Source organism: Pongo abelii, chromosome 9, assembly GCF_028885655.2.
Source record: "Pongo abelii isolate AG06213 chromosome 9, NHGRI_mPonAbe1-v2.0_pri, whole genome shotgun sequence".
Taxonomy (NCBI): Eukaryota; Metazoa; Chordata; class Mammalia; order Primates; family Hominidae; genus Pongo; species Pongo abelii.
Window position 1 is genome coordinate 2432965 of NC_071994.2, and position 13511 is coordinate 2446475.

General features: G+C 57.0%; 1 long non-coding RNA gene across 1 annotated transcript; it reads left to right on the forward strand.

Moving 5' to 3' along the window:
- The first annotated feature begins 49 nt into the window (after positions 1-49).
- Positions 50-12519, forward strand: LOC129048951 (uncharacterized). The gene is made up of 4 exons (XR_008511660.1): positions 50-212; positions 10788-10914; positions 12019-12146; positions 12258-12519. It is a non-coding gene; the product is annotated as an uncharacterized LOC129048951 (long non-coding RNA).
- The last annotated feature ends 992 nt before the right edge of the window (positions 12520-13511 follow it).

The window sequence follows — 13511 nt, forward strand, 5'->3', positions numbered from 1 at the left end:
TGAGAAGACAATGGACCGTTCTATAAAACCTCCATTTCCTAGAGAGGGGCCCACCTGTGACCCCAGGAGGGGATACAGGAGTTGGGGGGACCTTCAGAGATGAGAGGTAGTGTGTCCCGGGACCCCTGGGGCTGGCTTTGGGGCAGAGGCTAAAGCCAAGGCCCTCCCCATTAGGCCTCTGGAGTCAGCACAGTTACTGCATCCCCAAACAGGTATGTCCAAGTCCCAAACCCCAGGACCTGGGAATGTGACCTTTGGAAACAGGCCCTTTGCAGATGTATTAAGATGTAAGTAAAGATGAGGCCATGCTGGAGCAGGGGGAACCCTGATTCCCAGGTTCTGATAGAGAAAGGGGACATTTGGACGTAGAGACAGACGTGCAGGGAAAAACACCCTTTAAGACACAGGGGAGAGGTGAAGGCAGTGGTTGGGTGATGTGGCCACAAGCCAAGGGACACCTGGAGCCCCGAAGCTGGAAGAGGCAGGAAGAATCCCCCTCGAGGGCTTGGCCTTGCCAACGCTTTGACTTAGGACTCAGCACTGGTGGCCTCCAGAACCATGACAGAATCAGTTGCCATTGTTTTAAGATGCCCAGCTCAGGCTGGTTGTCATGGCTGCCCAGGGCCCCCCTGCGAGGCCCAAGTCAACCCCGGCACGACTTCTGGTGACTGCCAGCCCCAGGCAGGACCCACCCTTAGGCCTCAGCCCCCTCCTCCTGCCAGGCCTGTGGAGGCGCCCTGATGCCCTCAGCACCACGTGGGCCTCAGCCATCCCTGTGGGGTGATGCAAATCCTCCCGCACTTCTGCCTCCAGAGCAGGAACCAGCCCGCGGACCGCAGAGAGGCAGGATTTGAATACGGCCTCCTGCGCTGGTGGAGACGCTTGGCGGTTTTCTGTGTTGGGAGCTGGTGTCTGTGGCTAGGCCCCAGGTGGGGGCTGGAGGCTGGGACAAGGCTTGGCATTGCTGTTGTGTCCCAGGGCTGCCGAAACAAAGGGCCACACTCTCCAGGGCTCAAAACAACAAATGGATGATCTCATAGTTCTAGAGGCCAGACTTCCCAAATCCAGGCATCGGCAGGGCTGTGCTCCCTCTGGAAGCTCTTGGGACAGGTCCTTCCCACCCCTTCCAGGTTCCCGAGGCGCCAGGTGTTCCTGGCTGTGGCCGCGTGGCTCCAGCCTCCGCCTTGGTTGGCGCATGGTCTGCCTCGCCTGTCTGTCTCCTCTGCGATCATTGATTGCCCAGGCCCGCCCTACCCCAGTGTGGCTTCATCTTCATGGTGTGCCATCTGCAAGGACCCCACTTCCAAACGAGGTCACATTCTAAGGTTCCCAGTGGACGGTATCCAACCATTAGGGTCGCCCCATCTGGGAGGACACCACTTAACGCAGAACAGGCAGTGAGGTGGGATGCGTGCTTGCAGCCCTGGGCAGGAGTCCTCACCCTGGGAAGGGGTCCTCACCCTGGGCGGGGGTCCTCACTCTGGGCGGGGGTCCTCAGGCTGGCTCTTCACTCCCACCAGGCCCTGCCACACCTGGCCACCTGCTGGGGTCAATCCTGGCTACATGTGGACATGTGCCCTGCAGCTGGGGATGCATGGCCAGGCGTGTCCCCAGCACGGGGTGTAGGGGGGTTGGGGTTTGGCCATGACCCTCAGCCTGGGGGACAGGACTGGGCTGGACAACACTGTTATCCTCACCTTCCCCATGACTCTTAGGCCATGGATGGGGGACTCCTTCTTCTCTTCCCTTCGTCCCTGGTGGGGAAGCTAATGGGGGGCCTGGGCCTTGGGAGGGGTCCTACAGGGCTCCCTGGCCGTTGAATTCCTTTCCAGTGAGCCTCAGCTTTGCCTCTTGGAAGTTCTGGGATAGGACACCCAGGAGCACCCTTCAGCCTGGAGCTCAGCAGTGCCTCCCCTACTCTATGCAAGCCCCCCGGGAGGACCAGCAGCCATCAGAGGCGGAAGCAGCCACAACCAAAGCTCTGGCCCTTCCCAGGGCTCGCAGCACCTCCTTCTTCCCGAGGATGGGGCAGAGCTGGGCACCCAGCAGCTGAGGTCAGGGAAGCCGAGCAGCAGCGTGGGGCAGCCTCACCTTCCCGGTGGCCACAACCACCCCTTGCCCCACGCCCAGGCTCCGTGCACCCCGCCCCCGCTGGCCAGCCCAGGGACTGAGGAGGCATTTGGGCAGGTGCTGGGCACCAGGCAAATGGGCCCAGAGGGAGGCGATGCAAACAGCTGGGATTTGCATGAGCAGGTGCCCGGGTCTTCTGCACTCTTCCCTGTGCGTCCCAGGGTGGGGCAGGGAGCCAGGGACAGCCAGGGGCCTTCGTGACCCCTGGCCAGAAGCCCACCCCAGAACTCCCAAGAGGCAAAACTGAGGCAGCCCCCCGGGCAGTGAAGGCGCTGGGGCTCTCAGGGTAGCAGGGCACCCGTGGCCACAGCCATCCCAGAGACAGCCAGAGCCAAACGTGGCTTCCCTGGCTCCCCAGGACCAGCTCAGGGCAGAGCTGGATGGCCAGGCCCTGGGGTCCCAGCCCCACTCATCCCCACCAGGCCTTGTGACTTTGGGCAGGTCCCTCAGCCTCCCTGGGCCTGCCTCATTTGTGAGATTTGGGGGAACGGCCGGTCACAAGGGGAGGGTGCCAGAAAGGTCCCTGCGTGCAGCAGGCGTGAAGTCAGCTGTGTGTCCCTGTGTCCTCCCTATGAGGATGCCCCATCTCCCTGGGCTTCAGTGGAGGACATGGCTCAGGGAAGCGGTGGCAAGAGGACACAGTAGTGACCTGGTGACCCCAGACCCCTCCCACTGCCCCACTCCCTTCGCCCTCGGCTTCTGAGCCACACGTGCCTTTGCAGGCTGCTGGCCAGACACTGTCCCTGAAGTCTCAGATCCAGAGCCTGTGGGGCTGACCCTCCTGCCCAGACCCTCTTCCAGCACTGGGCAGCCCCTTCCAGAATGCCCCACCTCACCCCAGTGGGGCCGGCCCTCCACAGCCCAGGGAAGCGGGGATCCTCCCTGTTAAAGATAAGGAAACTGAGGCAAGAGGCAGGGGTGTGGCCAAAGCCGCACTGTCCTGGTCCCCACTCCTCTCGTGCCCACCTGCCCTTCCCGCCTGGGAGGAGGGGGTACAATCCTGCCCCTTCTCCCCACCTGGGCTGGCAGCGGTGTGAGGGTCCCTACCTGCCTGCCTTCTCCCCAGCACCCTGACACGCAGCTGCTGGCCAAGGCGCGGGTGGAGCCGTCTGCCTACCTTGCAGGGTGTGCCTGTGGGCCAAGCTCTCAAGCCTCTCCTCCTCCTCTTCCCCGCCCACAACTCCTGGCACCTGGGCAGCCAATGCCGGCCCCAGGGAGCTGGCCGTGAACCAACACAGGGCACCACCTCACCTGCTCTGCACGGCTGAGCCCACAGGCCTGCTGTCACCAAAGCCACCCAGACACCAAGGGCTGGCCTTCCTCAGGTGTGATTGGCACCAAGGCCCTGGGGCCATGTCCGATTTGACTGGGAGAGGAGACCCTGTGTGGACGTGGCTTCTGGGCCACTTACATTGCTGTCATTGCCTCCTTTGGCACCGCCTGGCGGGGTGGCCCGGGACCGAATGCAGCTGAAATCCACCCTGAAATGTGATGGGACAGGGCTTTTCACCTCAGTTTCCACAGTAAGTAGGAACAGGAGCTGCCTCAAGAGCACATGTCTCATGCCGGGGTGCTGGGCCCAGCTGTCCCGTGGAGGACAGGGAGCCAGAGGGACTGTCCCCTCCCTGCTGAGGCCCTGCGAGGCCATGGGGCATCGGCCCCCGTGGTGTCTCATCTGTGCTGGAAAGGCTGCACAGCTGTGGGCCAGCTGTGAGTGACGTCCATTCACCGGTCAGCACCGGGGATGCTCTGTGAGGACTGTCCCTGCATCCGGAGTCAGGACAGGGTGCCAGTGGGACAGAGTGTGCCTCTGGAGTCCTGCAGTCCTGGGATTGGATCCTGCATAGCTGTTGAGCTACTTAGCCACTCTGAGCCTCAGTACCTTGGAGTGTCAAACAGGGACTCTAATAGCCTGGCTTCTGGGAGGTTGCAGGTAACACATGAGGAGAACAGAGCCTGGGGGATACCTCTGTGTGCCCCTTCCCAAAAGAGACTCCAAGGACCCTCTGTTCGGGGCCCCTCAAACCATAAACTCCAGGAATGGCGGGGGACAGTATCTGGGACTTGCTCTCTGGGACCCTAGTGGCCTCTCTAGTCTGTCCTGTCAGCCACCAGAGGGCGCTAAAGGACCACGGGCAGAGTCTGAGGCAGTGGTGGCAACGGGTGAAGGTGATGGTGGTGGTGGTGATGATGGTGGTGGTGACAATGATCGTGGGGACAGTGCTGATGGGGGTGTTTGTGATGATGGTGGCGGTGATTGTGATGGTGGTGGTGATGGTGGTGGTGATTGTGGCTGTGATGGTGGTGGTGGTGATGGTGATGGTGGTGTTACTGATGAGTGTGCTGGTGATGGTGGTGGTGATGGTGATGGTGGTGTTACTGATGAGTGTGCTGGTGATGGTGGTGGTGGTGATGGTGATGGTGGTGGTGGTGATGGTGATGGTGTTACTGATGAGTGTGCTGGTGATGGTGGTGGTGGTGATGGTGATGGTGGTGTTACTGATGAGTGTGCTGGTGATGGTGGTGTTACTGATGAGTGTGCTGGTGATGGTGGTGGTGATGGTGGTGGTGGTGTTACTGATGAGTGTGCTGGTGATGGTGGTGGTGATGGTGGTGGTGGTGTTACTGATGAGTGTGCTGGTGATGGTGGTGGTGGTGATGGTGATGGTGTTACTGATGAGTGTGCTGGTGATGGTGGTGGTGGTGATGGTGATGGTGGTGTTACTGATGAGTGTGCTGGTGATGGTGGTGTTACTGATGAGTGTGCTGGTGATGGTGGTGGTGATGGTGGTGGTGGTGTTACTGATGAGTGTGCTGGTGATGGTGGTGGTGGTGATGGTGATGGTGGTGGTGGTGATGGTGATGGTGTTACTGATGAGTGTGCTGGTGATGGTGGTGGTGGTGATGGTGATGGTGGTGTTACTGATGAGTGTGCTGGTGATGGTGGTGTTACTGATGAGTGTGCTGGTGATGGTGGTGGTGGTGATGGTGGTGGTGGTGTTACTGATGAGTGTGCTGGTGATGGTGGTGGTGGTGATGGTGATGGTGTTACTGATGAGTGTGCTGGTGATGGTGGTGGTTGTGGTGATGGTGGTGTTACTGATGAGTGTGCTGGTGATGGTGGTGTTACTGATGAGTGTGCTGGTGATGGTGGTGGTGGTGATGGTGGTGGTGGTGTTACTGATGAGTGTGCTGGTGATGGTGGTGGTTGTGGTGGTGATGGTGGTGGTGATGGTGGTGGTGGTGTTACTGATGAGTGTGCTGGTGATGGTGGTGGTGGTGATGGTGATGGTGTTACTGATGAGTGTGCTGGTGATGGTGGTGGTGATGGTGGTGGTGGTGTTACTGATGAGTGTGCTGGTGATGGTGGTGGTGGTGATGGTGATGGTGGTGGTGGTGATGGTGATGGTGGTGTTACTGATGAGTGTGCTGGTGATGGTGGTGTTACTGATGAGTGTGCTGGTGATGGTGGTGGTGATGGTGGTGGTGGTGTTACTGATGAGTGTGCTGGTGATGGTGGTGGTGGTGATGGTGATGGTGGTGGTGGTGATGGTGATGGTGGTGTTACTGATGAGTGTGCTGGTGATGGTGGTGTTACTGATGAGTGTGCTGGTGATGGTGGTGGTGATGGTGGTGGTGGTGTTACTGATGAGTGTGCTGGTGATGGTGGTGGTGGTGATGGTGATGGTGTTACTGATGAGTGTGCTGGTGATGGTGGTGGTTGTGGTGATGGTGGTGTTACTGATGAGTGTGCTGGTGATGGTGGTGTTACTGATGAGTGTGCTGGTGATGGTGGTGGTGGTGATGGTGGTGGTGGTGTTACTGATGAGTGTGCTGGTGATGGTGGTGGTTGTGGTGATGGTGGTGTTACTGATGAGTGTGCTGGTGATGGTGGTGTTACTGATGAGTGTGCTGGTGATGGTGGTGGTGGTGATGGTGGTGGTGGTGTTACTGATGAGTGTGCTGGTGATGGTGGTGGTTGTGGTGGTGATGGTGGTGGTGATGGTGGTGGTGGTGTTACTGATGAGTGTGCTGGTGATGGTGGTGGTGGTGATGGTGATGGTGTTACTGATGAGTGTGCTGGTGATGGTGGTGGTTGTGGTGATGGTGGTGTTACTGATGAGTGTGCTGGTGATGGTGGTGTTACTGATGAGTGTGCTGGTGATGGTGGTGGTGGTGATGGTGGTGGTGGTGTTACTGATGAGTGTGCTGGTGATGGTGGTGGTTGTGGTGGTGATGGTGGTGGTGATGGTGATGGTGGTGTTACTGATGAGTGTGCTGGTGATGGTGGTGGTGGTGATGGTGATGGTGGTGGTGGTGATGGTGATGGTGTTACTGATGAGTGTGCTGGTGATGGTGGTGGTGGTGATGGTGATGGTGGTGTTACTGATGAGTGTGCTGGTGATGGTGGTGTTACTGATGAGTGTGCTGGTGATGGTGGTGGTGATGGTGGTGGTGGTGTTACTGATGAGTGTGCTGGTGATGGTGGTGGTGATGGTGGTGGTGGTGTTACTGATGAGTGTGCTGGTGATGGTGGTGGTGGTGATGGTGATGGTGGTGTTACTGATGAGTGTGCTGGTGATGGTGATGGTGGTGATGGTGATGGTGGTGTTACTGGTGAGTGTGCTGGTGATGGTGGTGGTGGTGATGCTGATGGTGGTGTTACTGATGAGTGTGCTGGTGATGGTGGTGGTGGTGATGGTGATGGTGGTGTTACTGAGTGTGCTGGTGATGGTGGTGTTACTGATGAGTGTGCTGGTGATGGTGGTGGTGGTGTTACTGATGAGTGTGCTGGTGATGGTGGTGGTGGTGATGGTGATGGTGTTACTGATGAGTGTGCTGGTGATGGTGGTGGTTGTGGTGATGGTGGTGTTACTGATGAGTGTGCTGGTGATGGTGGTGGTGGTGATGGTGATGGTGGTGTTACTGATGAGTGTGCTGGTGATGGTGGTGGTGGTGATGGTGGTGGTGGTGTTACTGATGAGTGTGGTGGTGATGGTGGTGGTGGTGTTACTGATGAGTGTGGTGTTGATGGTGGTGGTGATGGTGATGGTGGTGTTACTGATGAGTGTGCTGGTGATGGTGGTGGTGATGGTGGTGGTTGTGGTGGTGATGGTGGTGGTGATGGTGGTGGTGGTGTTACTGATGAGTGTGCTGGTGATGGTGGTGGTGATGGTGGTGGTGGTGTTACTGATGAGTGTGCTGGTGATGGTGGTGGTGATGGTGGTGGTGGTGTTACTGATGAGTGTGCTGGTGATGGTGGTGGTGGTGATGGTGATGGTGGTGTTACTGATGAGTGTGCTGGTGATGGTGGTGGTGGTGATGGTGATGGTGTTACTGATGAGTGTGATGGTGGTGGTGGTGATGGTGATGGTGGTGTTACTGATGAGTGTGCTGGTGATGGTGGTGGTGATGGTGGTGGTGGTGTTACTGATGAGTGTGCTGGTGATGGTGGTGGTGATGGTGATGGTGGTGTTACTGATGAGTGTGCTGGTGATGGTGGTGGTGATGGTGATGGTGGTGTTACTGATGAGTGTGCTGGTGATGGTGGTGGTGGTGATGGTGATGGTGGTGGTGGTGTTACTGATGAGTGTGCTGGTGCTGGTGGTGCTGGTGATGGTGGTGGTGGGCATGCGGGTAGTGGGGGTGGTGATGGCATTACTGTTGATGAGGGTGGCGATGATAGTGACGGTGATGGTGGTAGTGACTGTGGTGTTGTTGATGGTATTAGTGCTGATAAAGGTGGTGGTGATGATGATGTTGGTGGCTGACGAAGGTGGTGGTGAGGATGGTGGTGGACATTTTGGCAGTGGTGATGGTGGTGGTGATGACGAGGGTGATGATGACAATGAGTATGACGATGGTGGTGGTGATGATCGTGGTTGTGGTGTGTTGGTGGTGTTTATTGTGGCGGTGATGATGATAGTGTTAACGATTGTGGTGGTGGTGATGATGTTGTTGGTGATGTTGGTGATGGCGTTGATGCTGGTGATGGTGGTGATGGAGATGATGATGGTGATGATTGTACTGGTGGTGTTGGTGATGGTGTGGTACGATGGTGGTGCTGATGGTCATGATGGTGGTGGGGGTGATAATGATCCTGGTGGTGGTGATGGTGGTGTTTTTGATCATGTGATAATGTTGGAGATGGTGGTGGTGACTGTGGTGGTGATAACGGTGGTCATGGTGATGGTGATATCAGTGTGGGTGATGTAGTGGTGGGGATGGTTAAGATGTTGGTGATGGTGGTGGTGGTGGCAGTGATAGTTAGGATGATGGTGATGATGATGATGGCATGGGTGCTTGATATGGTTTGGCTCTGTGTCCCCATCCAAATCTCACCTCAAATTGTAATCACCATAATCCCCATGTGTCGAAGGCAGGACCAGGTGGAGGTAATCGGATCATGGGGGTGGTTTCCTCCATGCTGTTCTCATGATAGTGAGTGAGTTCTCATGAGATCTGATGGTTTTATAATCATCTGGCATTTCCCCTCACTCCATCCTGCTGCCCTGTGAAGAAGGTGCCTCTAAGTCTATGGTGTTGGGGGGCACAGTCCTTCCTCTATCCTGGTCCTGCTCTCCACCTCCGTCTCCTGGACACCCAAAAGACTGCAGAAGTTCTTCCCCAGCCATCCCTGGTTCAGTACCAGGTCATGTTCCTCCCTGCCTACAACCTTCCATGGCTCCCTATTACCCTGACAATAAAACCCAAAGAAGCCTTGGAGCCTTGGCTTCTGGTGCTCTGCTAGGAGCACTCTTCCTTGGAACTTCTGCTGGCTCCCTCTTCCCACTCAGATCTCAGCTCTCAAGTCCTTCCTCAGAGACCCCCTCACCCTAGACCACATCAGCGCAGGGTACCTCCCTCGGTCTCTTCCCCTGGGATCTGGTGTTAGTTTTCAGTATGCCTCACCCTCTGAAAGGTCTTTCATTTACTTTTTTGCTTGTCTGTGTCCCCTGCATGAGACTATGGCCTGGGCATTCTCTGCCACCTCCCTGGGGCCCAGAACACACAGGTACAGACCACATGTTCTGAAGTCAATGAATGAATGAGTGAATCTATGAGTGAGTGTCCAGGCGTGTCTGTGTGAGCACTGCCATCAAGGCAGAGACGGAGGTGTCTAGGGGAGGCTGCATTTTTGCAAGGAGCAACTTCCTGGCCCACACTCATGCCCTGGGTGGAAGGGCAGACACTAGGCCGGGGCTCCACTGTCTGCCCACTCTAGCCACGGGCACTGCTGCCAGGGGAGGAGGTGCCCAGGCGCTCACCTGCGTCCGTGCCTGCTGTCATGAGGGACATCCCAGCTGCCGACAGAGCAGCCTCTGCCTGCCCTCTACAGAGGCTTTCCTTCAGTGGCCTCTGTCTCCTTTGCTACAGTTGGCCCCAGGCAGGCTTTACGTTGGAACTTCCTTTGGAGGAGAGGTCACGCTCTGGAGCAGGACTCCAACAGGGCCCAGCCCCTGCCCACATGGGGCCTCTATCCCTGGGACAGCAGATCCCCTTTGGATCCCCAGCAACCCGCCTGGCTGACTGCAGAGGCTCAGCTCTCTCCTGCCAAGCCCTGCCATGTGAGGCTGGGCCCGCGGGCTCAGAAGCTGACCCCAGCATCCAGGAGAGCGTGAGCCGTCCCTGACCGGGGTCCTCGGGCCTCCGCTGAGAGGAGGAGCTGCAGGCTGGCTCCCCACCTGCACCACAGGCAGCCTCCACCCCGGGCACATCCTTGGGTACCATGTGGCATTTTATTTACAGAAAGATTTGCAACCCACTTCTTCTTTGTCTTAGAGGAGAGAAACCACCACCCAGAGTAGGGCCTGCTGGCCCAGGGTCCCCATGCCAGTGTGGTGGGCCCCCCCAACCCAGCGTCTCCCTCTGAACCACACACAGACTAGCCCCAGGTGGGAGGGAAGCAGCCCGGAGCCCCTCAGACAGGAAAGCTGATGGTGGGGGCATCAGGTCTGACTCCTCAGGGGCGGCCCGAAGCCATGCCGTGGGGCAGCAGGGCCATGGCAAGCTCTGCCAGTGGTGCCTGTGTCCAAGGCCTCTGGGTAGATCCTGAGTGCCCAGCAGTGGAGACCGGGAGTCCGGGGACCAGTGGAGATGCACGTCCGTCCCCACTCCATTAAGTTCCCTGGCCCGGGCAGCACCTGCAGCTTGCCACTGCTGTCTTGGCAGCATCCTTGCAGCATCACCTTTTGCCTGTCCTTCTACTCTGGGAGGGCAACCTTGACCCCATCACAAGATGTGAACAGAGGTAGAGGCCGTAGGGGCCAGCGAGGCCAAATGACCTGCCCATAGCAACGCTGCCGTGAGGCAAGGCCCACGCCCTCTCCCCTGCTGTCCTGTCCTGGAGCTTCCACAGCTGCAGGAAGATGTCCCCCTACCCCGCTCCCCGCAGAGGGTGCTTGGCAGTCAGATGGCAGATCTGCAAAGGAAGGTGTACCCTTCTCAGTGTGCGCAAGGGCTGCCCGGCCAACTCCACCATCGAGAGCAGACGCCAGCTGTGGAGAGGCCGAGCGCTGCCCGGGCCCAGTGGCTGGGGTAGGGGGCTCCATGCACTGTCCATGAGGGCATGTCCATCTGGCATGTGCACCTGTGTGAGTGTGCTGTGTGTGGAGCAGGCACTGGGCCAGTGGTCAAGCCTGCAGTCGGACTTTCAGTGATTCCAGATCCTGCCTGGAAATGGGGATCATGAGAATTCTCTCCACTGAACGGTGCGTGAGGCCTGAGCCAGTGTGCCTGGAACGTCCTGAGGACCAGTGGGGCCGGGGCCTGGACAGGGCCTGGGTAAGTGCGAGAAGCAAGGACCAGTGTGTGCCTGTGTGTGTCACTGTGGGCACATGGTGTGTGTGTGTGTGTGCGCCTAAGTGTGGACACCGTGGGCATTTCTGTGTGGACGTGTGTGTGTGTGTGTAGTTGCACTGCATGTGTGGACACTGTTTGCCTGTGCGTGTGTCTGTGTGACACTGTATATGAGTGTATGTAGACACTGTGTGTGGCTGTGTGTGGACGCAGTGTGTGAGTGTATATGTGTGTGTAGGTGCAATGTGTGTGTCCATGTGGATCTGTGTGGATGCTGTGTGTGAGTGTATGTAGACACTGTGTGTGGCTGTGTGTGTGGACGCAGTGTGTGCGTGCATGTTTGTGTAGGTGCAGTGTGTGTGTCTGTGTGGATGCTGTGTGTGAGTGTCTGTAGACACTGTGTGTGGCTGTGTGTGTGGAGGCTGTGTAGGTGTACCATGTGTCTGTGTGGACGGTGTGTGTGTGTGTAGGTGCACCATGTGTGTCTGTGTGGACGCTGTGAGTGCATGTGTGTGTGTGGACACTGTGTGTTTGGCTGTGTGTGCGTCTGTGTGGACACTGTATGACTGCATGTGTGTGGCTGCACTGTGTGTGTGCGTGGACACTGTGTGTCTGTGCAAATGCTGTGTGTGTGAATGTGTGTAGGTACACCGTGTGTGTTTGTGTGGATGCTGTGTGTGAGAATGTATGTGTGTGTGTGTAGGTGCACTGTGTGCGGACACTGTGTGTCTGGCTGTGTGTGTCTGTGTGGACACTGTGTGAGTGCATGTGTGTATAGCTGCACTGTGTCTGTGTGTGGATGCTGTGTCTGAGAATGCTGTGTATGAGTGTGTGTGAGTGTATGTGCAGGTACGCTGTGTCTGTGTGGATGCTGTGTGTGAAAGTGTATGTGTGTGTGTGTAGGTGCACTGTGTGTGTGGACACTGCATGTGTGTCCGTGTGGAAACTGTGTGAGTGCATGTGTGTGTAGCTGCACCGTGTGTGTGGTTGTGTGTGTCTGTGTGGACACTGTTTGAGTGCATGTGTGTGTAGCTGCACCGTGTGTGTGTCTGTGTGGACACTGTGTGTGTGTGTGTCTGTGGTGTGCAGGTGCTGGGAGGCAGGCTCTGCAGGTGCAGCTGGAGCTTCAAAGTGTGAGCATTGGGCCAGGAGGACCACAGCCTGGCTGATCCAGGGGAGAGAAGTCATTTCTGAGGTTCTGGAAATGACAGCCATCGGTAAGGACCACACAGCCACTCATCCATGAACTCAACCATCTGATCACCCATCAGTTCATGCAGTCATTGGATACAGATTTTTGCTATTCATTTATCTACTTGTTTTTGTAGAGATGGGGTCTCACTATGCTGCCCAGACTGGTCTCAAACACTTGGACTTGAGCAATCCTCCCAGCTCGGCCTCCCAAAGCACTGGATTACAGGCATGAACCACCACAGCCAGCCTGGGGAGAGATTTATCGAGCAACTTCTATGTGCCAGGCACTGTGTCAGGGGGAGACACAGACAACAAACAAGGGGATAAGTGAGAAAGAAGGAAAATCAATCAATGATTAAAACGGCTATGGAGAAAAATAAAGCAGGGGAGGCCCAGCGGCTGCGAGATTTTATTTTTAAACGGGCTGGTCGAGGAATAATTCATGGAGAAGCTGCCATCTGTGCAAATAACTGGACGAAGGGCAGCCCATCTGCTGGTCTATCCACCCACTCACTCACCCACCCACTCATGCACACATCCACCAGCACACATGCACCTCCTCACCCATCACCACCCACTCAGCCATCCAGCCTTCCACCGGTCTGCCCACCTGTCATTCACCCATGCACCCATGGCAATCCATCCCTCCATCCATCCATCTGTCCATCCATCCATCCATCCATCCGTCTGTCTGTCGATTCATCCTTCTATCCGTCCATCTGTCTGTCCATCCATCCATCCATCCATCCACCCACCAATCTATCCATGCATCCATCTGTCTGTTCATCCATCTGTCCATGTGCATCTGTCCATCTGTCCATCTATCCATCCATCCATCCACCAATCTGTGTATCCATGTATCAATCTGCCCATCTGTCCACCCACCCACCCATCCATCCATCTGTCCATCTCTCTATCCGTCTGTCCATCACTTCACCCACCTGTTTACTCCTCTCTCCAGTCACCCACTCACCACTTACTAACTTCTCCACAGTGCCCAGTCTCTCCAGGATGGTGAGTCAGTCTCTGGTCTCAGGATGCCCACACGCTGGGGAACAGGCAGCAGGTAGCCGTGGGGGATTGGCCAGAGCACCCCAAGAGCGTAGGCAGTTCTCGTGGTTTCTCCCCAGCCAGCGTATCTCACAGAAGAGGTCACCATCCTTGAGGCCAGGAGCCTCACCTTCCGCTGCCCTGACCTCCCCCACGCCGTAACCCAGCAAGGCTGGGAATTCAGTAGGTGTCCAATAAATCCTGGCAGGCTGGCTGAGTCATCCCACCTCCTCCTCCCCTACTCATCACCCATTCAGCTCCTGGCCCCATTGCCCAAACCCTGCCAGCCTTTGGGTGACCTGCTCAGCTGCCACCTCAAGTCCACTCTCAGCTCGGGG